Source organism: Salvia splendens, chromosome 15 (assembly GCF_004379255.2).
Source record: "Salvia splendens isolate huo1 chromosome 15, SspV2, whole genome shotgun sequence".
Lineage (NCBI taxonomy): Eukaryota > Viridiplantae > Streptophyta > Magnoliopsida > Lamiales > Lamiaceae > Salvia > Salvia splendens.
Genome location: NC_056046.1, coordinates 29,353,586 through 29,378,167, shown reverse-complemented (window position 1 = coordinate 29,378,167; position 24,582 = coordinate 29,353,586). Strand labels below are relative to the sequence as shown.

Sequence of the window (24,582 nt, the reverse complement as noted above, 5' to 3'; positions counted from 1 at the left end):
ATTGAAAAATACTTATCCAAATCATCTTAAGATATATTCTAAATAAATGAAATTTATCAATATCTTATAGATAAGGATTATAATTCAAACCTATCTATATCATGATAAGTATATATGTTATTGACATATCTACATTAAATTCCTATTTATTCCTCCCATAAAAATATGGAATCCTAGATTTATAGGATTTATTTGAACAACCAAATCTATTCTAACTAGGATATATCTAGATAGAAATAATCTATCAAAATCCATGAGATATAGATTAAAAATTCAAACCCATGTAAATCTTAACAAATTAATTTAATGATATTCCATATAATAATTGATTTTAATTTTAGATAACTATATCCAAAATTACTAAAAATTAATTTAAAGTGGGACATGTAGTCCCATTGATTATTTACGTAACTCAAGAATTAGTTCAAAAATTATTGGTTTTATTATATAACCAAAAAAAACACAATCCACGTTAACAAACTTCACGCATAACAGAACCTGAAATCTCATTAAAGAAACTTATCCTTAAAGCACATAAAGAAATTATTTCACAATTCTCGACATCACAGAAACAGACTACACATTTCAATATTGATGCAACAAATGTTTAAACACGTAGTCAGTTTATATTCACGCAAATCACGAAGTCGGTTCCCTCGAAAAACGCGATCAGGTCAAAACAATTATTCACGTAATTCAAGCGACAAGATTAACTAATCACGTAATCAGTTTCAAACTTCCGGTATCTGCGGTTAGTTCACAATGGCCGGATCTTGCGGGAACGTTCAGCGCTGCTCTCGGATGTGACAAGCACGTCCAGCAGTAGCTTTCGTCCGACCTCGAAACTGATTCGTCGATCAGCAGCCCCGACACTGCTCTCGACCTAAAATACTCGGTCAGCAGCACCGACCACCAATCGACTCCATTGTTTGCTCGTGTCAGCCTCAACAGACTGCTTTCTGCCGGAAAAACGCGACCAGCAGGTTCCTCCGTCAGCCACACACACTGGGAATCGCCGGCACTGCTCTCCGCCCGAAATTCAGCCAGCAACGCCCTACCGCTCCCACTGATCTCGCCTCCTCGTTGACTAGCCAGTCCCGTAACATGGTCAAAACTTATCGACCATCAGGGCCTACTTCCCGTCGACAAGTCGCGAGTGATCCGGAGCTGCTCTCGGTTCTAACCGGCTGTTCCCACTGAATTCTCGTGGCATGGAGCTGCTCTCAACCATAAATGGCTAGCAGCTCCCTTTGCCTTGCGTGAATTCTGATCAGAGTATGAATTTTATGAGCTGTTCTTAAGGCCACGAGCAGCCCAAAATTTTGAATGTTCATAGTTCAACAGTTCTAAATTCATTACCGAATTAATTGAACACTAAACATGCATTGAAAACTATAAAACATGCTATTCATACAATCAAAGCACGTAGTAAATCAAACAATCAGAGCCTAAAAACCGGCTCTGATACCAATTGTTGGTTTTGCAGCGGAAATCATTTAGTTTGATTGAATGATTTACATCTAAACATGCTTTCATCCGATTGTAAACTAGAAACATGTTTATAAACATATAATCACATATCATATTGAATATATATGCAATTAAATACAACGATTTACCGTATGAATTCAAGTAATTGAATTCGAACTCCTTCTTCAATCGTCTCTACCACGGATCTTCTGATCTGTTCCCTTTAACTCGGAATTGACCTTTGTGTGGGCAAAGCTTGTCAAATCCTCAAAAGCTGGAGAAGAATTGAAGACTGAAATCTCTACGGAAGAACAAAAAAAAATCGATATTTTTCTCTCCAGATTGTAGAGATCGAAATTTTACGGGAGAATTAATTAATCTGTCTTCTCTTCTTCTCCCTTTTATAATAAGTTAATTATTTTGGGCCAGACCAGGGATCTGTGGAGGATTGGATTGGGCCACAGTTCAGGCTTTCACTAATTAAATTAAAATCAATTTAATTCAAGCCCAAACTTAAATATTATTATCATCCACTATAGATATAATATTGACTGCCCGTCCAAACCGAAATTACGAGTATTCCGGGACTTCCTCTTTAATTAAATCATTTCCCGTGTTAAAGATATAAATATCCATTAATTAATATCAAGTCTGCTATCTGACTATTATTAATTAATTTCTTTTTCCAAGAGTGATCTAGTTTAGAAACATTATTTATTATTCATGGAATAAATTCCAACTGGCCAGTTTTCTGAATAATAAAACCTTTTTCTAAACACCTCTTGAGGATATTATCATACTGGCCTCTCCCAGCACACGATTCATTGCAATAACAATACTAGCACCACTTAGACATTAATGATCATTACCCAATCTATCAGGATTCTTGGGCAACGAAATTCCCTCACCATTTGATAAGTCAAAGTAGTTTTCAATTAATATCGTATGCTCAATATTATGTCAACAATGATTAAGAAATGACAATCACCGAGACCTCGTCTTTCAGTAAATAGCCAAGAAAGACTTATCTCACTGTTTGATCCTTTCAGTGCTATACCACACCGACATCGTTCATTTCCTTAGGTAAGGAAACTTTCGGACTGACGTCGCAACCTTTCACGATAGGTAGTCAAAGCCTATCTAGGTTGTGAAACAGTTTTTCTTCTGCATGAACTGACAAGTTACCTACTGTGAACGCCGCTCACAACTCGTCTACTATGCAGAAGACTTAGACTCATTTTGCTTAAACTATGTATTTAAATGGAAAACGCATTTCAACATCTCATAAATACATAAGCAATACATAAGCAAAATACATTGTAACAAAATATTATTTCTCATAAAATGGTAACAAATGGATAAAAGAGTTATTACATATACAAGCATTCGAAAGATGCTTTCAGTATACTAAACTCTAACAGGGTTCATCAGTGTAACCATCTTTTGTATTGCGGCTTGTTCCTCTGAGTCTAGCCAACTCAGTAAGCGGTGTAATAGCAAAAGAGGTCCTAGTAACAATGTAATGGTAGTGTGATCCCTACAGTGGTATCAGAGCCACGGGGGGAACACCGTGGCACGTTAGGTCGCTAAAAAATAAAGGAGGTGGGCTCGTCAGAGTAAAGCTCAACCTCCGGTATAGGCTCTGAGGTAAGTCGGGTGTTCCTGATCTAGGACCCTGCTCTGGTAAATTGGCTAAAAACCCTAAAACTTTTACAGCTTTCTAGTTTTAGGTATGGGAAGTTGTTTCTGGTAGTCATCGCTGGCTGCGGTTTAGGATTACTTGCTCTTATTTTCTGCATGATCTTGTTGTTTACAACTTTCCTGCTTCTGTTGCTTTCTTACTTTTCTTTGACTGTTTCACAAAGTGTGTATCTCAGAACTCTAGCTCTATGCCTTGAGTGAATTACCTATCCACCCTGTGCCTTAACCGCCTTGAGTGACCCCCTGCGCCCCCATACATTGGGTGATTGAGAACTGAGAAATCCTCTTGCCGGGGTACACGTGACAGATAGAGAGGAACTCCTTCTGTTCTTGGTGGACCCTTTGACTGTTCTGTGTTTAAGTTCACCTTCTGTGAAAGCAGGGTTGCTTGATGTGCCTTCTGTGTGTTGGGCTCTTTGGTGTGTGTAAAACCTCTTTTCAAAATGTCTCAATATGTGGGCATAGTCTCTTTTAATGGGAAAAATGATTTTGTTATTTGGAAACAAAAGGTAAAATGTATTTTAATTAAACAGAAATTTTTCAAAGCTGTAGAGGGGACTATCCCTGATACAGAGTCTGAAATGAATGAATTAGCCAGGTCAACAATAATCCTAAATCTCCCTGACTCTGTGATAAGAATGGTTGGGTCTGTGGAATCTGACTCTGAGATGTGGATGCTAGATACTCTTTTCACAGAAACTTCTATGTCTTCTAGGATGTACCTTCTAGAAAAAAAAATTTAAGTTTAAATTGGATCTTTCAAAAGACATAGATGATAACATTGACCGTTTCAGAAACTTGTCCAAAATATTAAAAGATCTGGGGACAAAAATATTGATGAGTATACTAGCATTGCTCTCATGAATGCCATCCGTGGTACTTAAGGTGATGTTAAGGCTGCCATTAAGTATGGCAGGGATGATACCCCTCTAGACCTCATTATTAGTTCTTTAAAATCTAAGGAATTGGAAATTAATGAAAAGAACAACTCCAAATCTTCTCAAACCAAGGCTTTGAATGTAAGAGGGAGGTCTCAATCTAGAGGGGATGACAGCAGTTCAAATGGAAATGGTAAGAAGCAAGGCAAAGGTAGATCTAGGTCTAAAAGTAAAGACCCTAAAGCTAAAAGAAAATGTTTTAACTGTGGAGAAGTAGGCCATTACAAGGCTGAATGTACTAAACCTAAGAAAGGTAAGAAACACAATAATAACAATCAGCTTGAGTCTGTTGCTAATTTGCCCAAAGATGATGCTTCTCATGGACTGTGTTTTAGGAATCATGATGTGTTTTCTGTAAACTCTGCCTCTGAGTGCTTCTTCACCAAATATGACTGGCTAATTGATTCAGGATGCATCATTCACATATGTCCTTTCAAAGACTCATTCACTTTTCTCAAACCTGTTGAAAATGTTTTTGTGTCAAATGACAAGAAGTGTAAAATTCTTGGAATTGATTCTGTGTGTTTGAAGTTTGAGAATGATTATTTGTTGACTTTGAATAATGTGAGATATGTGTGTGATCTAAGCTATAATTTTCTTTCCTGTTACTGTCTTGAAGTTGATGGTTTTGAGGGTAAATGGGGACATGGAATTATGCGGATCATGAAGGGTATGTTATGCCTGTTTAAAGCTGTTAAGAAATGTAATTTGTATGTGTGTACTGCTAAGCCTCTGACTAGTTATGATCACAGTGTAAATGTAGTTAAAATGGATAGAACTCTATTGTTGCACAATAGACTTGGGCATATGAGTCAAAAGGGGTTAAAACTTTTGAAAAACTCTGAGATTTGAGTGAGTTGGATTTCAAAAATGAGCTTCCCTTTTGTGAAACTTGTGTGTTGGGAAACAACATAGGGTTTCTTTCCCTACCCCAGTGACTGAAAATATTAGTCATTCTGTCTTAGAGTACCTTCATATGGATGTTTGGGGCAGTCTATTTCCTATCCATTGTGGATGACTTTTCAAGAAAAGTTTGGTGTTTTCTTTTAAAACATAAGTCTGATGTCTTTCATACCTTTTCAAACTGGAGAGTTTTAATTGAAAATCAAATTGGAAATAGGATCAAGGCTGTTAGGACAGATAATGGCCTTGAGTTTTGCAATACTCAAATGGATTCTTTGTGTCAAAAACATGGGATTAAGAGGCATAGGAGTACTCCTTATACCCCTCAGCAAAATGGTATTGCTGAGAGGATGAATAGGACTTTACTTGAAAAAGTAAGATGTATTTTATCCAAAAGTAGTTTGTCAAAGAAATTTTGGGGTGAAGCTCTGTATGTTGGGGTTTGGTGCCCCTTGCACAGCGGAAGTCATGCATAAACAAATAAATCAAATCTACAGATCTATTTGACCGATGATGAGATTAATTAACTACATGTTAAATAATCAAATTGCATGCTAGAACACGTATTAATTCATGCTTATGGAATTTAAACCCTAATTCATGAATTCCTACGGTTTAGAACTACCGATCTGATTCTCCAAAGAATCGACGATTGCTTGCGCCTTCTCCACATGAAGATCTTCGTACTCAACCACGAATCTTCTAATGTGTATCCCGAACTCAGAATCTGACCTTTGGGTGGGCAAAGCTTATCAAAGCTTAACAATGTAAATCCATTCCCTAGTCTTCAATCTTCTTCGTTCCACGGGATGAGCTTTGGCCATATCTTTTGGCCATAATCTTTATCATAAGCTTTAAATCAACTTTCTAAAATGTGAAATACAAAATAATTCCATAAGTTATTAACAATGAAGCATATAATATATGAATGTATAAGAAAATGCTACTGAGGTTGAGAAAATAAGAATAAAAAGAAAAATGAATTTGGGGCAGCAGATTTGGACGATTAGGGGAGCATCCAATTTTAAAATATCATAACACTTAATTTAAGCATATGAATTCATCTTCAATACTTGCAATAATCATTTTTAAATATCAAAGTTTATGTGTCTTATCTTCTTTTATGGTTCCTAAAAGAACATATCCAAATACTTATCATTTGAAGAACACATTAATGCCTAAACACAATAACATTAGAAGTATTATATTTTTTAACACTAATTTGAGAGCTGTGAATAAAATAGATAAGTTTGAGATTTTACCTTCTTCTGAAGATGGCGTGGATGGCTGGAGCACAGTTGCACTCCTAGAGGGCGGAGACGACGTGGATGGCTGGAGGCGATGGGCTGGAACAGAGATAGGTGACGGGTTGGAGGCTTAGAGCTCGTGAGATTTAGCCTTTAGGGTTAGAGACTTAGAGTGGAAACCGGAATTGAGAATGGAGGCAGAATGGGAATAGAGCCAGAAATTTTTTAGGGTTAGAGTTATATATATATTTTATTATATTTATATTAAATATAATTCGGTTTTTTGGTTTTTCAGTTTTTTTTGTCCGAACCGAAAAACCGAAAAAATCGAACCGAATTTCAAAATTTCGGTTTGGTTCGTTCGAATATTCAGTTTTCAGTTTTTTTGCTCACCCCTACTTTCATTCACTCTAAGAATGATAAGCTTGATCCAAGGTCTAAAAAGGGTGTGTTCCTTGGGTATCCAGAGGGTGTTAAGGGGTATAGAGTTCGGGTTAGGGATGAGCCTGGCTATAGGGTGGTTATTGAAGGGGTTGGCAGTGGAAGCGTGCATGAAATAAATCGCATGAAACATAGATCTATTTAGCAGATTATTTAGATGAATTTTATTCGCGTAATTCTCACATGTATCATGCACATAACTTGAATTTAAACATGTTTTATTGTAATTAATTCCAAAAACATGATTTCTACTGAGTTAGCCAATTTACCTCGCTGATTCTCCAAAGAATCGAAGTTGGCTCGCACCTTCTCCTCGTGAAGATCTTGAGTACTAAACCACAGATCTTCTGACTGGTTCTTGGATTGTACGTTGATATCAGTGTGGGTTGATCTCACCAAGGTACTAGGACTTAAATAAGGAAGACAGAAAAACTGCTCACGGACGAGAGCTGAGGGACGAAATTTCATCCTCTACTCCTATATGGGGAGGTTGTTAGAGTTTGTATACTGGAAATCACCTTTCGAGTGATTGAATACTGTAAAACTCTATATTTCATTTTCCAATGAATGCAACAGACTATTTTTGTCATAATGTTGTTATGTCTTACATTTAATGGATGTTTATTGCATGTTTAAATGTATAAGTAAACTTAACAATGTCTAAGTCTTTGTTTTAGTAGATAGGTGTGGGCGTCGTCCACTTTAAGGTAACACGGTCAGTTCTGAACAAAGAAAAATAAAGAATTTCACAACGCAGATAGAGCACTGAATTGGATCTAACAGCGAGACAAGTCTTTATGCTATCTACTGAAAGACGAGGTCTTGATAATAATTTATTTCTTAATCAATGTACGTTAGCATTGAGCATACGGTATTGATTATGCACTACTTTGACTTGTCAAATGGTGCGGGTTTTTCGCAACCCAATAATACTGGCATATTAGGTAGTGGTGATTAATATCTAGCGGTGCTAGGATTGCTATTATATTAAATCGTGCGCGAGGTGAGTCTCGTTTGATAACGTCCTCAAGAAGAGCTTGAAACAAGGTTTTATTATTCGGAATCTAGCTAGTTGGAGTTTGATTACTCTATGAATAATAAATAAGCGTTTCTTGCTAAGTCCACTCTTAGAATTAATAAGATGTTAATTAATTAAGTTCATAGCAGACACTAATTAATTAATAGACGTTTCTATCTTTAGCACGGGAAATGAATGACAATTAATGGAAACCCGGAATACTTATAATTTTGGATTTGGATGGGCAGTGCAATATTACTTCTGTAGTGGATGCTCGTAATATTCCAATATAAGCTTGTATTAAATTGTGGGTTCAATTTAATTAGTAAAAAGCTAATTGGGGGAGGCCATATCCATATTTTTTCATAGATCCCTGACTGGGCCCAATATGTGACTTAATATAAATAGGAGAAAAAGGAGACAGAAAATACACTTAATTATTTCTCCAAATTTTCGTCCCCCCTTAGAGAAGGAGTAGGCGAGATTTTTCTCTTCAGCTCTCCTCCGTGGGATAAAATTTATGTCTTCTTTATTTAAGTCCTAGTACTTTGGTGAGATCAGTCCATACTGATATCAACGTACAAGTCTGGGAACCAGTTAGAAGATCTGCGGTTTAGTACTCAAGATCATCATGTGGAGGATGCGCTAGCCATCGTCAATTCTTTGGAGAATTATCAAGGTATATTGGCTAATCCGTAGTAAGCATGTTTTAGGTTTTAATTATGCTTAAAGCATGATTTAATTCAAGTTATGAGCATGATACATGTAATAATTGCGCGAATAGAATTTGTCTGAATAGTCTGCTAAATAGATCAGGATTATTATGTAATCGATTTATGTATGCTTCCGCTGCCAACCCCTTCAATTGGTATCAGAGCTAGGTTTTGGCTGTGATTATTTGGATTTAAATTTCACGAAATTAATGTATGCATGTTTAATTGATTGCGAAGCATGTTCTTGTGTTTTTGTTTAATTTATTACGCATGTAGAACTCAAGAACTATCGAATCAAGAACTTGAATTATTCGATCATACGAGGCGTGCGATCCGTCGGCGCTTGCACCGACACGGATCGCGCTACGTACGTTCGAAGGAAGGACGTCGAACTGAGTGGGAGCCATGAGATCGCGATCACGGGGCGACGCGCAGACGAGCGAGGGCTCGTGCGCGCCGTCGAGAAATCGCGACCCTAGGCGGTCTTCCGCCGGTGGTTGTCGACGGGCGGCGGCTGGCGCGGCATGGCGGTTCGTCCGAGAACCGGTGAGACACCGCAAATTTGCATACATGTCTATTATTTGCATATTTTATCTATTTTGGTATTTTGACATGTATTGTGAGAAATTTGCATATTCGAGCCTAAAAAGGGAGTCAAAACATGAAAATTCGGAATCTAGAGTTCCAAGTGGCGACCGGCGACAACCACAACACTTCCGGCGACCGCCGGCGCTCAGCGGCTGACAAAGACACGCCCGAAGACTGCCAGGAAGTGTGTGGCGACCGCCACCAAAGAGTCAGAAGCTTCGAATTAATGTCCAGCGACCGCCGGCCAAGGTGGAGCGGTCCGCCACAAAATGTGGCGCACGACAGCCTGTGTTCAAACTCAACTTTTCGGCGATCCTCAAGTCCGATCAGGGCGTGCCACACACCATTCTTTTCATCTTTGAAAGTTATGTCCGTTCTACGAAGACTGCGCAATGCTGTCAAGTGCTCGTGGAAATTTAAGGAAGGAAAGAAACTTTTACCTTGTTATGCCAAATCTTTTCCTTCACCTATGAGGCACGGAAATTCCATCTTTCCTATTACTTGGAGGACACCTTTTACCATGTTTAAACCTTTTTCAAGCCTATATATACCACATAACCTCATTCATAATATTCACCAACTCATAGCCTCCAAAATTGGGAGCCCACAAGGCTCCTCCTCCAACCCTAATCTCTCATCTTTCTTCCAAGATTCAAAAGTTAAGAGTACTTCATTGTGCAAGGGGTTGGAGAAGGATTCAAGAAGATCATCAAGGCTATAAGGATTCAACCTCTGGGTTTTATTTGCTTTAATTCTTATGTTTTCATTGTCTTCCCTTCAATCTATGTTTTTAGTTTATTCTATCATGTGTAACTAAACTCATAGGATTCTAGGGATGTGTTAGTAACTCTTTTTAGTTTATACAATTCCGTTTTGTTATTTAATATCCGTTTTGTTTTTACTTTGTTTATTCCCAAAGTTAATCTTGATGCTTCATGATTGAGTAACACATCGTGTATGATCTAATATAACTTGCTACATAATCGTGAGAGGAGGTTGGCGAGTTAGGTCCACTTAGTAGACACTACAATTAGCTTTCCTTAAAACGGCATTGTTAATTGAGAGTGAGGATTTTTCAAGGGTCTTAGGAGCTTTTGGGAGTTACATATTTAGGATTGACAACCCTAATCTTAGTAATCTACGTTTGCATCGCATGAGCATAAGCTAGGTGACTCGTTCTATCAAAGTATAAACTGTGCTAGGGTATTTGAAAGGACCAGGGGTGCGTAGGTGTCGTTCAAGCAAGGATATATCCTACTGGTCAGGATATAGATCCTAACTAAGCCTAGACCCTGGTTTCAAAGATTCCTCAACCCACTCCTACTGATCAGTATAGTGGTGATAAGGGTCGAATCCCACAGAGATGGTGCGTTTAAACTACTGCGGTGATATTTGGAAGGGTTGGTTAGCTACCACACTTGGGTTGAGTCTTCTACCTAGGCAAAAACTTAAAGGTGGTGTTCTACTGGTTAGGCGGTATGAAAGACATCTGGAAAGTAACTGGGTACGTGGAATGGGGAGACATTTTTGTAACAGAAAATATTTAGCAGGTACGGGTTTCTATTTTGGGCTAAACGGAATATTCAGAGGGTAGTGGAAGTTTGGTGACTAGGCTGACAGGGCTTAACTAAAAGTGAAGGACAAAAGCACAAAGCATCTAAAAAGTAAGTGGTCCCCTCCAATTGAAATGGACATCATCTTCTTCAACAAACACACCCAAAATTCAGGTAACAATTCCAGATTCCACACGGAAAACACAGTTTGTCAATTCAAGAACACAGATCTAAAACTACGAAATCAAATCTGAAATAAAACACCGGAACTGTACTTCTGCATACTAGTTAACATGGAAGAACGATTCGGAAATTAAAACTAAGATTTGCATGCAACGATCCACTTCCCAATCAAACAGTACCAACTTATACTATCCTAAAGAAACTTGCTACGTAAAACAGAAATGAGAGATTCAGCACTTAAAACACCAAGAAACTTTAGATCTAAGCTAACTAGGCAAGGAAGGAAAAGAAAACAACACCAATAACGAAACGGAAATCAACTTCATAGCATAAACACGTTCGGATCTTCAACAAGTACTTCAAAAGCAGAAAATATCCAAAAGCAACAAAGATCCAACGTAAGGAAAGCAAGGAAAATTAAACTACGAAGGCAAATAAAAGTGTTTTCGCCACTCCGGGTGATGGAATCTCTAAGCTACGGTCTTGCTGGCTGGAACGGACGATGACTGGGACTCTGGTAACATCTGGACGTCAGGTGATCATGGCTGCGGCGAGGCAAGAAGCGGGACACGGCTGAAAGACTGGTATTACCGAGAGAACTCTCTACCTAGAGATGGTGGTGAATGAGTGAATGTGGATCTCCCTTTCTCTCTCCAAGTGGCTTCCTTTTATAGGGAGGCTTACCCTTGATTTTAGGGTAAATCCTCATAGAAATATGACTCCTTTGCCCTTAATTGTGGGTAATCAGCCTCAGCTATCCGTCTTCTCCATCTCGAGCCCTTTTAGCATGTATACTGGTCAGTATAGAATCTTCCTGACGCCCTTTTCACTTGACTCATTCCAAAGCTTCCCTACTGGCTAGAACGCGTAACCTGCACACTTTGAGCAACTGTTTTGCAAATCTAAACATTTACGCACCTCATACTGACCCATAACCAAGGCCTAGAATACGACTTATCAAACTGCTCACACTTACCACATGCTTGTCCTCAAGCGTGAAGAACAAACAAAAAGAAATAAGTCGAATTCTAGCCTGGTTACTCCCCTGACCGACGCAAACCTAAACTAGACTCTAACTGTCACGACCGCCCCCCCTAGGGTTAATAAAAGCGGGTGATCGCGACTTAAAGGGGTTTAAATGAACGGGCTTAGAAGGCTAGGGTTTCGATAAAAGTCTGACCAAAATTTAAGTCTAATAATTAAACGACCGAAGATATCTATATTAAAATAAATGAAAAGACCAAAGGTTTGACATTAATAAAAAGTGTAACGAGTTCTCAACATTTAATCAAAAAGATCCATAGTTAAGTAAAAATGTACGTAAGGAAAATATCACAGCGGAAGCATCCAAGAGAAGAGTGAAGTCATGTGTGAAGACACAACGACACTCGAAGTTTCAAAACAACCATATTATTATTTCTGCTCAACACCACCAACCGCTCGTCGCTGCTCAACCTGCACATAGAGAAAACATATGCAGGGCTGAGTACTATAAAAATAATACTCAGTGGCTCATGCCCGAAAACATTTTAAATAAAAGTATATATTATTATGCCATACGTAAGTAACCATCGGGGTTTTACTTTGGAAAGGCCCGAGGCACCAAAATATTTTCCATTGTTCAAAATAGCGACTGCGCAGTCATTTTTCCCCATCGTCGTCAACCATATCTGCCAATACATGACAAGGAATGCGGCCGCAAACCAGGTCACTAGACCGGCCAGCCCGTACGCTAGCACACAGTCTACCATAGGTGTACGGCCCTACGAGGACCCGAATTCGATTTATATAACAGTGGCAACAGCCACATCAGATAGGCACGTTAAAACAAATCACGACATGATAATCGCTTAAAACCACCCTTATAGCTCCACAGTCATACGTAAAAGAGTTTTTAATAAAAGAGAACCCACACATAGTGTATGGTAGAAAAGTAGCCCACCTCGACCGTTTTGATTTCAACTACTGCCTTTCCTTTGCTATCACGCTTCGAGCACGAGTTATCACCTTTAAATAATATATATGACTTATCAGTCACAACCATTGACTTAATATTATGCATGTCCCTATCGTTTTCCCTTTTCCCATCTTTGAACATCACATCACGTCATCACATATATCAATCATGTAATTCACTTATGGTAACATAGTGTTTTTGTAAAGATAGAAATCTGGCAGCACTGCGCAACTATTTTATAAAATTTACTAAAAATTCACCCGACTTCCGTTGGGGCTAAAATTTTACCACAAGGCAGTATACTCATCAAATAATTTCCAGTTAAAAATTCATATCAAAATAACCATTTTAGGTCGGTCAAATCGAAAATGTAACCTACTGGTCGAGAAAACACTTTCTGCCAGAAATGCGCAGTAAACTTTAAAAATTCACCAAAAATTCATCTTTCGTCCAAATGAGTTGAAATTATCACACAACACAGAACAGAAGTTTACTCAGGAAAAAGAATCGATCAAATCGGAGTTCATTTGGTCGGTCAAATACATGTCGGAACATACTGTCCGAAATTACAGTTTCTCATGCCTTTAGAAATTCGAATTAGGGTTTCCACCCACTTATTCAAAATCAACCTTTTTCATGGTTTTAACACACAAACATGCTCAAAAGGGTCCTTGTACTCATGCTTTCATAACATCATATATCATTCGTCATAGATTCATTAAATCATCAACAATTCATTCAAAACACAATCATATACACAATCACAAATTCCCACCGATTAAATCCCTTAGATTTGAAATCATATACCCACTAGATGCATGAGGGAACAAAAGAAGAGTTGGGATGGAGAGGAATGAAGAATAGAGGCTTGAATGTACCTTTCTTGAACAAAACAATCGGTAGAAACGTTTAAAACTCTTGGTTCTTCAACAAACTCTTGGCGAATCGAAAGGATCTTGAGTAGAGTGGAAGAACAAGTGGGAGAGGAGATGAAAAGTGGGAGGGGCGTGTGATTTGTGGTGGGAGGCGTGTGATTTGAGGTGGGGTTTAGGGTTAGGAGTTGTTCCTTTATTTATAGGATTAAGGAATAAAATAATTTACCATTAATTGAAGATTTGGGAGATTAATGGCATGAATATTTGATAGAGATTAAGGGAGGAAGTGGCGTGAATAAGGGGGAAGAATTAAGGAGGATTTTCGAAAATCATGGCTATTTAATTAGCCCATGATTTTATTTGGTATTTTCACGGAGCAGAATAAAGTAATACGGAGCAAGAAAATTAATAAAAATCCTCCCAAACAATATGGAAATAGGCGTGTTATTCAATTCCTCCCACAAGGAATAATTTCCAAATCTTTAATAAAATAAGATAGGGAAAGATTTGCTAGAATATTCCAATTAAAACATGGAAAGAAATAATTGAGGGATCAAAATAAATAATGAATAATTTCTTCTCCCACAAGTAAGGAGATTTCGAAATCTCCTTTAGGAAAATTAGTGGGGGCCGATTTTCTCAAGAAGGAAATAGGATAATTAGGCTTTGGATTTAATTGGATAATTATCCCTAAACAAATTATTAAATCCAAGAAAATAGAATTCATCTCCTTAAAATAATAGTGGTCGAAATTTCCACAATGAAAGGCAAGGAAATTATTTATGATTAAATCTCACTCCCCGAAGATAATATAATTCACCGCAATATATCTCATTCCCCGACAATTAATTAAAGCCACGTCATAAAATCAACGGTTTTGACTTAGCCAAAACAAATTAGGTCACCAAGGTATGCACAAAATAAATCGTCATTTAATTGCGGCAATCAAAGCAATAAATACAACGTCTTAGGGTTCGAAAATTAGGGTTCAAAAAGCGGGGCGTTACACTAACTATGACGCAAAGATAAACACATAGAAAAAATACAGAAAAGCACACATAACACTAAAACACAAAAAAAAAATCGGGCTATATTTTCAACCATCCCTTACCTCAGGATCAGGTGCAATCCGGCCTTAGACAGCTTTGAACTTCTGCCGCCCCCTTTTCTTTTCCAATCAGTACTGCTTGTCAAGATCGGCCAAACTCTCGGCCAAACACTAGATTCACTCGGTCTCTCATACATCACCAGGAATGTTAGGACCGCATTCTCTCAATATGCTCAACCACAATTGCTTCGGACTTAGATCTCACGCGCAGCTACCGAAGGACTTAAAGGTTTGTAATGGGGCTATTGGCTTGTAGTGTTTTGGGGTAGATGTTCCTAAGGCTCTAAGTTTTCAAAACCTCTTCTTTATTGATGTGGGGGGGAACTGTGTGCGTTAGGCTCTTGATCAGTTGCTTTTCTTAGCTGGCGCTTCTGACTTGGGTCTCCAACTGGTCAGTAGCATCTTTGTGGCTTCGCCACCCTTATTCCTTCTCTTTTTTTTTCTTTGTGGCTTCGCCACCCTGATACCTTCTACTTTTTTTTTTTTTTTTTGGACCTGGAATGACTCCCTGGTCGATTTTCTTCTGAGTTTCTTGCCCAGCTGGTCCCTTCTTTTTGTACAGCTTTCTAGCCAGTAAGCTTCATTCGCCTCATACCTTGTACTCACAGTCCCAGTGGCTAGGGGTGTTTATCTGGATGTTAAAGGTTGGGAAAAAGGGTTCTAAAGGTGGTTTTTTTTTTTTTTTTTTATGGGGGGGTCTCCTACTGCCTTCAGTGCCCGTGGTCACTTCATCCTAGGCAATTTGTGGTAGCCACTCTTTTCTTTTCAATATATGTGGAAAGTGGTTCCACTTTAAGGCTTATAACTCACATTTTAGAGGGCTTACGTGTTCGGCTCTAAGTATGGGCTTTTCTCTCATACTCACATCATCTATCCTGACTAGGAGGTACTAATGGGGATGGTTTCGGTTTTCCAGCATGTCCTATCTCCCTCAATTCCCCTCACCGTCAGCTCAAGACAGTTGAGTTTTAAGCCCAATCAACACACAACATAAAAACTAGACCTACCAAAACAAAAACACAAAACACCAAGACTACACACATATACATACATCCTACTGGCCATTGCGTCCCCCCTCCCACTTCACAAGTGTCTGCCCTCAGATGAGGCTGTGAAGTGGAAAATGTAATGGCCAGTAAGATGGGCACACAGACAACAAAACAGCAACTAGAAACAACAAACTAAAAATAAAAAACTTCTCACACTTAGACTATGGAATAGGCTAAGTGGGAGAGGTTTGAACACCTAAACAAAAACCAACGAACACAAACATAATTAAAAACTCCTCACACTTAGGCCATACAATGGACTAACTGTGAATCAACATGCGTACGAAAAACAAAAACAAGAAACCACAGACAAAACATGCTCAAACGACACAAACTCTTAACTTCTCACACTTAGACTATAAAATAGGCTAAGTGTTATGAAGTTGAATCTGTGCACAAACACAAATTAACTACCTAAACAAATATTAAAACAAACAAAAACGAAAACCTAAAAAAAAACAGAAAACTAAAAAAAAAACTAACTTGGCAGTATGGGGGGTGGTCTATCGATGTTCATAACCTCATTCCTCATCCAAATCAGTGGTAACTTTAAATCTAAAAGACGAGAAAAATTCCTTGGCCAGCTTGACCGGGATGTTCATAACCTCATTCTCCAATAGCCACTCGAAACCCAACGCACGCAAAAGAGCGAGAAAAGAGTCGCGAACCTCCAATTCATCCAAAGAGGGGGGATGAAGTACCTTTCCACTCTTGATTTGTTTGCTCTTGTCGTCCTTTTTCCGGTAGGCTTTCTGGAGTTTCTTGGAGTCGAACAGCTTCATCTTCTCTATCACGTCGTCATTGAGGTCGACCGTCCACCGCCGGTATCTTAATCTCTCTACCGGCGGATGAACGAGCTCCCTATGATCATCCAAAAGATGTTGTTCCGTGTACTCCTCATCGTCCAGAGAAACATTGCTGTCGGACGATGGTTCAGAGCTGGCTGTATATTCGTTGTCACTCAACTCCCGCTGGCTCGGTGGAGTTCTTTGGGTTGCTTCCGTGAAGACGATCCCGGTGTTCACAACACGCTGTTTCTTGGTGGTAGGTTGTTCCCTCATAACAGCCTTGCCCTTCCGCTTTCTTTCGACTCGGTATCGGGTTTCCTCCTCCACCTTGGTTGGTTGCATCTCCTGGGTAGTGGGGCTACTCTCTATTTTGGCATCTTCCTTGGCCGGTTGTTCGGGCCTAACTGACTTGGGTGCGAGGTCCAGACCCTCAGCCACCAGCTCAGTTTCCACACCCTGATCCTCTTGCACCGGAGAGGGTTCCTCGATTACTACTTCAACATCTATTTGATCGGTAAAAGATGTGGGCTCCTCCCCAGGTTTTGTGGGAGTTGTCCGTTCGTCGTCACTCAGGATCTCTAGAGGATCCTCCGCCGTGTTCGGTTTCGCCCTGCTGGATGCCCACTTACCCAAACAACGTTGCGATATCCTCTGCGGTTTGGCCGGCTCTGCCTTGGAGTCTTTCTTCACTACCAGTTTCCGTCTGATGGGAATTGGCTTTACTACCTGAGGTGCCACTAGGGTGGATGCTTCTACCTCTGGTTCTGCTGTCTCTGTTCCTGTTTCCATGGCTTCCATAATCGTATTGTCCCCCTCTTTGGTATGCCGGGCTTTCTGGTTCACTTACTCCCTTTGTTTCCTCGCTCATGCCTACTGCCTTCGAAGCGAGGTCTAGACCCTCAGCCTTCGAGGCAGTAGCTTCCGCTGCTTGGCCTACTTGGTTCAAGATGGAATCAAACTCCTCATCTGTCATCAACGACCGCTTCTGGGCTGATTCGTTCAGATCTATGTCCTCCCTTTCCACTTCATGAGACACCGGCTCCTCCTCGGGCGTCCTCTCCGTTTTACCACTCCCCTCATGGGTTGTCTCTTCTTGGCTGGCCCTTTTCTTACGCTCCTCAGGGTCGGAGTCGTAATGGGCGGCGATAGCGTCGAGATCCGCCGAATCTGGTACCGAGGTCTCCGATGGTGCGGTTTCCGAGGGAGACCCCTCCTCCGATTGTACTTCTGCGTGACTGACCGGTGCGGGTGGAATTTCACTGGGTGTGGTTCCTACGCCCCCCAATTGACCGAAACCAGCCAATGCCGCCGTCCAGTCCCGAGTAGGGCCTGTTGACGAAGAAATGCCATCATGGCATCCATGGAAATCATAGGTGGTGGCTGAGCGGTCGGTGCTGGTGGTGGTGGTGGATTTTGCTGTGGTTGTGCCTCCTGGGTTTCTTGGCGGCGCGGTTTGATTTTCTTGGTGAACGCTTTCTTCCCCATGATCGGAAATCTGCGATTTAGTGGTGGAAAGTAGGGTTTGATATCTTGGAGAGAGTTGGGGTTGAGAATGATGTTTCCGTGAGAGAGATGGACAAGAATTTCTTGAAAGCGAATTTGAAAATGAGGGTTTGTGAGGGAAAAGGGTTGGGACGGTGAGTTTAATTTGGGTGAGAGAGAGCAGTTGCAGGTGGTTGTAACTGGTTATCAGGGGTTGCCGGTAGCGTCGTTTCAGATGGGAGGCGGTTGAAATTGCTGGCCTCTGATTGGTTAGCGTGTCCCTTCTCTCTGCTCACGCGCCATTCCAGCCGCTGTCATCCTGCAAAAGCTGCACAAGCGTTAATTCAAATTACCGTCCTTAACTCAATTTCCCCTATACTTACCGAAATAGGAAATTAATTCAAAATAGGCTCCTAAATTAAATTGAAATAGCATCGGATAGGTAATTTCTTGGTCAATTCGTACTCCAATTTTAATTTAAAGCCCGAAAATATTTTTGGATTTTCTTAGAAATTCTCTGACATGCAAAGACTAACTACGTATTTACAATATTTACAATAGGCAATCTAGAATCCTACTTGGCCAGTATATGCAAAGATTATTCTCAAAAGGAACTAGCCACGTGGAATTCTAAATTCCTATCTTACTGATCAGTATGAAACCGATGTAAGTGGTTGCAGTGGAATTTCATCCACTACACCCACCTCGCTATTCTCCCTGAATATTTTCAACCTATGTCCATTTACTATAAAAGGTTCAGAGTTAGAAAAACTCCCTGAAATTTCCACTGCCCCATTAGATCTGAGTGCAGTTATGATGTAAGGTCCTGTCCATTTGGACTTGAGTTTCCCTGGCATAAGCTTCAATCTTGATTGGAAGAGTAGTACTTTCTGGCCAACATGGAGCTCCTTAGTTCTCAGATTTCGATCATGCCACAATTTAGTTCGCTCTTTGTACCACATGGCTGAGTAGAATGACTCCAATCTAAGTTCCTCAAGCTCCTGCAGTTGCAGCTTCCTTTCCTCTTCACAGGCTGTAGCATCCATATTCAATTTCTGTACTGCCCAGTATGCTCGATGCTCGATCCCAACCGGTAAGTGGCACATCTTACCAAAAACGATCCGGTAAGGGGACATGCCTATGGGAGTTTTGTAGGCTGTTCGATACGCCCAGAGAGCATCCTCTAACCTTACACTCCAATCCTTCCTAGAGGTGTTCACAGTCTTCTCCAAAATTTTCTTTATCTCGCGGTTAGAAATCTCCGCTTGACCATTTGCTTGCGGATGGTAAGAACTGGAAAGTCTATGGTGCACACCGTACTTTTTCATCAAGGATTCAATTGTACGGTTACAGAAGTGCGTACCTTGATCGGATATGATCGCCCTTGGCACACCGAATCGGCTGAAGATATGACTCTTTAAGAACTTGGCCACCTCCTTGGCTTCACACGTGCTTGTGGCCTTGGCTTCTACCCATTTGGAGACGTAGTCTACCGCAACTAGGATATACAGATTCCCATAAGATGAAGGAAACGGACCCATGAAGTCCATTCCCCATATGTCGAATAGCTCGCAAACTATTATGGGTACCTGCGGCATTTCATCCCGGGCAGATATTCAACCGGTCAGTTGGCAACGCTCACAGCTCCTGCAGAACTCGTACGCATCTTTGTTGAGGGTTGGCCAGTAAAAGCCGCTATCCAGAATCTTCCTTGCCGTCTTTTTGGACCCGAAGTGCCCTCCACACGCTAACGAATGGCAGTGGGTTAAAACATCCCGCTGCTCCCAGTCGGGAATGCACCTCCTTATCACTTGATCGGCCCTGCTCTCCACAAATAAAGGTCGTCCCAAAAGTAGTATTTTGCTTCACTCTTGATCTTCATTCTTTGGGCTTTGGTAACACTCGGTACTTCTGGAAGTTCTCCAGTCACTAGGTAGTTGTCCAGGTCCGTATACCATGGGTCTTGTCCTACCTTCTCTTTTCCTTTTGATGTATCATTCTGACCAGTAAGTTTGAACACTTCTTCCCAATCAATTTTTCTGGGCGCAAAAATCACCTCACATAAATGCTCCTCTGGAAACTTATCATGCACGTCGTCACAGTTTCCATCTTGCATTATTCTGCTCAAATGGTCTGCCACCTTGTTCTCGACTCCTCTCTTATCTTCCACCTCCCAATCAAATTCTTGTAACAAGAGTACCCATCGGATCAAGCGTGGTTTGGATTCCTTCTTGGCAATCAGATACTTAATGGCTGCATGGTCAGTATACACTATGACTTTGGATCCCAGCAAATATTGCCGGAACTTCTCGAAAGAATACACCACTGCCAGCATCTCTTTTTCAGTGGTATCGTAATTCCGTTGGGCTTGATTCAGAGTCTTGGACGCGTAAAAAATCACATACCTCTTCCCATCGATCTTCTGACCCAGCACGGCTCCTACTGCAAAATCACTGGCGTCGCACATTACTTCGAAAGGACGGTTCCAGTCAGGAGCCCTTATGATAGTTGCGGATATCAGCTTTTCCTTGAGAAGGTTGAAAGCAGCCTTGCATTACTCATCAAAAATGAACTCCACGTCATTCTGAAGTAATCTGGTAAGGGGCTGGGCAATCTTGGAGAAATCCTTGATAAATCTTCGATAAAATCCGGCGTGCCCCTGAAAACCCCTTATTCCCTTCTGATCAGTAGGGAATGGTAATTTGGATATAACATCTACCTTGGCTCGATCCACTTGGATACCTCTTTCTGAGACCACGTGTCCTAAAACTATCCCTTCGGTGACCATAAAATGGCACTTCTCAAAGTTCAAAACCAAACTCTTTGCTTGACACCTTTCCAAAACTATATCCAAATGGTGAAGGCAAGAGTCGAACGAGTCTCCGTAAACCGTGAAGTCATCCATGAATATCTCTATGCAATCTTCAATCAAATCGGAAAATATGCTCATTATACATCGTTGAAACGTACCTGGAGCGTTGCATAGGCCGAAAGGCAATGCGACGGTGTGCATAGGTTCCAAACGGGCAAGTGAAAGTGGTCTTGTCCTGGTCCTCAGGATCTACGTAAATTATGAAATACCCGTTGTACCCATCTAGAAAGCAGAAAAACTTCTTACTAGCTAATCTCTCCAACATTTGGTCGATGAACGGCAGGGGAAAATGGTCCTTCCTGGTCGCATTGTTCAGCTTACGGTAATCGATGCACATTCGCCAACCCGTGACTAGCCTCGTTGGGATCAGCTCATTCCTTTCATTCTGAACTACTTGGACGCCGACTTCTTTGGGACCATGTGGATCGGACTGACCCATTCACTATCCGGTACTGAATAGATAATCCCTAGCGACAACAACTTCAAGATTTCCTTCAGTATCTCTTCTCGCATGTTAGGGTTTACCTTCCTTTGAGCATCTCGATGTGCCTTCGCTCCTTCCTCCAACCTAATGTGGTGCATGCAGACGTCGGGGCTAATTCCAACTAAATCTGTAAGACTCCATCCAATCGCCTTCTTGTTCTTGCTCAGCACGGTCAGTTGCCTAGCCTCTTGTTCCTTCGTAAGGCTGCTACTGATGATCACTGGATATGAGTTCTCCTCTCCGAGGAAGGCATACTTCAAATTCGGTGGCAACTTCTTCAGCTCAACTTGGGGTGGAAGTGTGTCTTCGGGTAGAGGGTTTTTCTCAGCCTCTCCTCTTTTCTCTAATTCTCCCTCTGGAGATTCCTCTATACTGACTGGTAACTGAGCCCCTGCGGCTCCAACGAACTCTGATTTCTGGCAAAATTCCTTGATCGCTCCTTCTATTTCTTCATCAGTCAACCCTTGCCTACTGATCAGATCACACCATGCAGCAGCTTCGACGTCTGTCTGCTCATAAACATCTAACGCTTGGAGTTTTTCCTGCAATAGTTCGGTCTTAAGAAAATCTTGGACAAGGGGGTCAATCACATCAACATAGCATAGATTTTCAGAATCGATGGGTTTCTTCATGGCATCATTTATATCAAAGGTAAACTTCTCCCCATGAAAATCAATGCAAATAGTCCCGTCAGCCATATCCACTATCGTCTTGGCCGTTCTCAAAAAAGGTCTTCCTAACAAGACTCCACTAGACTCCCTCGCTTCATGCTCACTCATTTTGATCACATAAAAATCAGCAGGATATGTAAAATCATGCACTCTAACTAACACATTTTCTAAAACTCCCTCAGGACTTATGCACGACCTATCAGCCAGTTGGATCAACACCCTAGTATTTGACAGCCTCATTCCCTTCAACCGGTTATAGATAGATAATGGCATGACATTTATAGATGCCCCCAAATCACACATTGCATGTTCGACCTTCACATCTCCTACAGTTATGGGTAGGGTGAACATACCTGGGTCGGCTCTCTTAGGTGGTAATTTCTCTTGCACTATTGCTGACGCTATCCCTTCCACCATAATCTTGCCATCCTTCTGGGCTCTCCCGGCTATGAAGTCCTTTATGAATTTCCCAAGAGGGGGTAGCGTCACGGCTTGGAGGAATGGTATGGTGACATCCAACTTCCCAAAAATCGACAAGTAGTCAACCGGGTTCTCTTTCTTCCTCTTTGTAACAAATCGGAATGGGAATGGTTTCTCCCCTTTTTTCTCCTCTACTGGTCCCTCAGCAACCTTCTTGGAGTCTTTCTTGGGTAGTTCCTGGGCCTGGGCCTTCATTCTGGGCTCTTCCTCTTGAGGAGGTTCCTTCCTGGTCAGTAGGGTGTCGGGTTCACCTCTTACACTTGGTGTATCATCCAAGAAGAATGGATCCTGCATCCGAGGCATAGGTCTCCCTAATTCTTCCGCTGAAATGGTATCGCCTCCTATCTTCGTTCCATTGGATCCTCCACTAGGTCGTTTCGGCTGAGGCGCGTCATAAGTAGTTCCTGACCTCAACGTAACCTTAATCACATTTGCCTTTTCGGGCATTTGGACTGTAGATGGGAGTTTTCCAGCATTTCCCTTCAAATCACCCACCGAACTGGCCAGTTGAGCTAACTGCCTATTCATCATATCCATGTTCGCCTTATGTTCCTTCTGGGCATTTTGCATCCCCTGCACGACTTCATTATGGGATTGCAATTCTCCTTTGATGCTCTGTTGTGACGCTAGCATTTCACCCATCATATCCTCAACGGATCTCCTTGGCCTGTTCGAATTTTGGAAATGACTCGGCCCTTGGTGTTGATAGTTATGGGAGTTTTGCTGGCCTTGATTAGGCGGGTATTGGTTGTACTGGGCAGGAAGGTTATACTGGTCTAGGTGATATTGGTTCTGATTTTGTTGGGAACCTTGGAACTGGTTTTGGTTCTGATAGTGTTGGGGTCATGGGTTCGGCTGATTTTGGAAATTTTAGAAGTTTCTCTGGTGGGGTGGAACATATACAGGGTTCAGGTTCTGGTTTTGTGGGTTTTGGTTTTGGGATTGTTGGTTTCTTCCTGACCAGTTGGGCTGGTAGTCTGGGTTTGCTGGTCCACGGTTAGGGTTTTGGTTCGGATGGGGATTATACTGGTTCTGACCTTGGTTCTGATTTTGGCTTTCGTCACCCCATCGGAAGTTTGGATGATCCCTCCATGGTGCATCCCGTTGTCTACCTTGCATCCAATGCCCACTAGAATTGAAGTACCCCGCAGCATTAACTTGCTCCATATTCACGAAGTCATTAGGCTGATCATAACTCGGTCCTTGATTGCCCTGCTCTGCACCCTTGTAGTCCCCAGCAGGGATAATTGGTGGCTTGCTCTTCTCGATCGCGCTCAAGAGCGTCTTTTTCAGTTCTTCCATTTTCAAATCCAGCTTTTGCTCTATCTTCTGCTCCTGGTCAGTAGACGCGGCGCTGGCAATCCTTTCTCTGCTGTAACCATCTCTGGAATTGTCGTACTCCTTCTTTGCACTCAAAAGCTTTCCTAGAACCCTCTTCGCTTCACTGACTGTTAATTGTGTGAAACTTCTTCCCGACGAGGAGTTCGCTAGATCTTTGGTTGCTTTGTTCATCCCTTCATAAAAGGCATGGTGTACTTCAATATCCGCCATGCGATGGTTGGGACACGCATCCAAGAGACTCATGTACTTAGCCCAGTAATCGCTCAGAGGTTCGTCGTACCCTTGCTTCACATTAGTTATCGCTCTCTTCAGCGCACTTGTCTTCGACGATGGGAAAAACTCGCCTAAGAATGCTGACTTGAAATCGGCCCAACTCTCAATGGAGTTGGGTGGTAGACGCATGAACCAAGTGTTGGCTTCCCCTTTTAGAACAAACGGCAAAGCCTTCAATCTATAATCATCCTCAGTCGCCCCTGCTGGCCGTCTCTGGGCCCTACAAATCTTACAAAACTCATGAAGGAACTCATACGGCTCTTCATAGCTCTTCCCACAGTATGTAGGCAGGATCGCGATCACATGAGGCTTCACATCGCAGGCGGTTTGCCCTGGAGTAACGACTATCGCTTGCGGGGGTTCTCCTTCAGTATGTGCGTTTAGCGTCCCGATCTCCGGGTCTTCATCTCCCTGGTTAGCCATTTTCCTTGGGTTGGCTTCCAATAG

At 41.4% G+C, this 24,582-nt stretch overlaps 1 long non-coding RNA gene across 1 annotated transcript; it reads right to left on the bottom strand.

The window, feature by feature from the left end:
• Positions 1 to 12,065: 12,065 nt before the first annotated feature.
• LOC121768317 lies at positions 12,066 to 13,632 on the bottom strand. The gene is made up of 3 exons (XR_006043347.1): positions 13,591 to 13,632; positions 12,698 to 12,762; positions 12,066 to 12,210 (listed from the first exon to the last, which is right to left on the bottom strand). It is a non-coding gene; the product is annotated as an uncharacterized LOC121768317 (long non-coding RNA).
• Positions 13,633 to 24,582: the final 10,950 nt, after the last annotated feature.